General features: G+C 38.5%; 1 non-coding gene across 1 annotated transcript; it reads right to left on the bottom strand.

Moving 5' to 3' along the window:
* Nucleotides 1-334: 334 nt before the first annotated feature.
* LOC131226444 (small nucleolar RNA R71) lies at nt 335-441 on the bottom strand. Its single transcript, XR_009161829.1, has one exon. It is a non-coding gene; the product is annotated as a small nucleolar RNA R71 (small nucleolar RNA).
* Nucleotides 442-2,459: the final 2,018 nt, after the last annotated feature.

Genomic DNA, 2,459 nt, shown 5'->3' with positions numbered 1-2,459 from the left:
GAAGTCCAAGATGAGAATGAGGTGCATCAAGCACCCTTGCCTCGTACCTTACGGGACACATGGATATTAAGCCAGGGGTGATCCAACTACTTTCAAAATTTCATGGGCTTGAATTTGAAAATCCATATCTTCACTTGAAAGAGCTTGATTAAATCATAGCCACTTTATATTTTCCTAACATGTCTGACGACACGGTCAGGCTGAAACTCTTTCCCTTTTCTTTGAAAGTAAAGCTAAGACGTGGTTGCATTCACTACGTCCACAATCTATTGGTAGATGGAATGACATGACAAGGGAGTTCATAAAGAAAATTTTCCCATACCATAAGACGAACACCCGTAGAAAGTCAATCATGAACTTCACCCAAAAGAAAGATGAAACATTCTTCCAATGTTGGGAGCGGTTCAAGGATCTAGTCAGTTCATGCCCACAACACAGTTTTGAAACGTGGCGCATAATGAACTTTTTCTATGATGGACTGACATCACCCATGCGCCAATTAGTCGAGACAAGGTGTAATGGGGAATTTATGAATAAAAGTGTCGATGATGTGTGAGACTACTTTAATAAGCTTGCTGAAAACATACAATCATGGGACGTCTCCCCAAAATTAAACACCATGTATAGGCCGACTCAATCCAAAGAGAGGGGTGGAATATATCTCCTGAAAAAGGGCGATGATATCAATGCTAAAGTGGCTAATCTCACCAAAAAAACTTGAAGCCATGGAATTAAAGAAGGATAAGGCTAAGGAAGCTGTTTGTGGTATTTGTGCTTGCAATGTTCACACAACTGAAAATTGTCCAACAATATCTGCCTTTCAAGAGGTGTTAAATGAGTAATCTAATGCCGTGAATAATTACTAAAGACCTTTCAATGGACCTACCTCCAATACATATAATCCTAGCTTGAGAAATCATCCAAACTTCAGTTGGAGGAATGGACAAATTGCTACACCTCAAGGTTTCTTCAACCAAATTCCAAATCAAGAGAAACCTCAAGAGGATCCGGTTCTAAAACATCTTCAAAAGCAAGTTCTTTTCAATTAGGGGATGCTACAAGCCTTTCAAGACCTTACAAAAGCCATATAAGGGCTTAACACAAGGAATATGATTGGGAATAAGGGGAGCCTTCCAGCTCAACCTCTTCCCAATCCAAAATCATAATATGAAGTTAGCGATCCGAGCTCTTCAAACCAAATAGAGCAAACTAAATCTATCACCACTCTTAGGAGTGGGAAGACCATTGACAAAACTATTCCGGTTAAGGTTGAAAAGCCTAAGGACCCGGAAGAGGACAATAATAATAGACCTAGCATTGCTCCACAAGAATTAGAACTGGAACTTCAAGGTAAGCCAGTTGCCCAATTCCCCCAACAGTTAGTTGCACCAAAACCTCTCTGTAACTCTCAGGACATTCTAGAAGTGTTGAAATAAGTAAAGGTCAATATTCCTCTACTGGATGCGATAAACAAATACCTTCATATGCCAAATTTCTGAAAGACTTGTGTACAACTAAAAGACGGCAAAATATTCAAAAGAAAATCCTCTCAACTGAAAAAGTGAGTGTCATCCTAAAGGAAGATGTGCCACATAAATTCATATATCCCGGTAGCCCAACCATACCTTCTGTAATTGGGAACTACCGAATTGAGCATGCACTTCTTGACTTAGGAGCAAGTGTAAATCTAATTTCCTACTCGATCTACAAACAGTTAGGTTTGGGTGAATTGAAACCCACCCTAACCACATTATAACTTGTTGATCGCTCAGTTTGTGTACCAAGAGGGATAATTGAGGATGTGTTAGTCCAGGTTGATAAATTCTACTACCCAGTAGATTTTATCATCCTAGATACGGAACCCATCAGTAACATGAGCACTCAAATTCTCATCCTTCTTGTTCGCCCATTCCTTACCACTTTAAACGCAATCATAAATTGTAGGAATGGAGTCATGAGTATGTCTTTCAGGAATATGACATTGGAGTTGAATATCTTTTTCAACACAGGCAAACAGTTAGAGCATGATGATGATTTCCATGAAAATAACATGATTGACTCTTTCATGGAAGATAGAACTCTGATGACCTTATCTTCTAACCCTCGAGAGACGTTGTAACGCCCCGAAAATTAGGGGTTGAGCAAAGCTCAACTCCCGAGTTCCAACGAATCACTTATGCAATATAGATAATGATGATTAAATGTTGTCCATATTAGTGTATTAACATGAGTGAGATTACACCAAAATAGCATATCATACTCCAGAGTTATTTAAATTAAGCAAGCGGAAACTGAGATGAACATATAAAGCATGTAAGTGTTTATCAACCCCCGGAGTATAAGTATGTTACTAGGCTAAATAAATATAAGTGTTTGTTTCAAAATTTATAAAATATCAAAATGTAACTGTCCAACTAATCCATGTAACCCTGTAATCCTATCGAATCAGAATAAGGTCT

The sequence above is a fragment of the Magnolia sinica genome, chromosome 14, assembly GCF_029962835.1.
Source record: "Magnolia sinica isolate HGM2019 chromosome 14, MsV1, whole genome shotgun sequence".
Taxonomy (NCBI): Eukaryota; Viridiplantae; Streptophyta; class Magnoliopsida; order Magnoliales; family Magnoliaceae; genus Magnolia; species Magnolia sinica.
The sequence above is the reverse complement of the archived record's forward strand: the minus strand, read 5'-3'. Positions and strand labels throughout refer to the sequence as shown.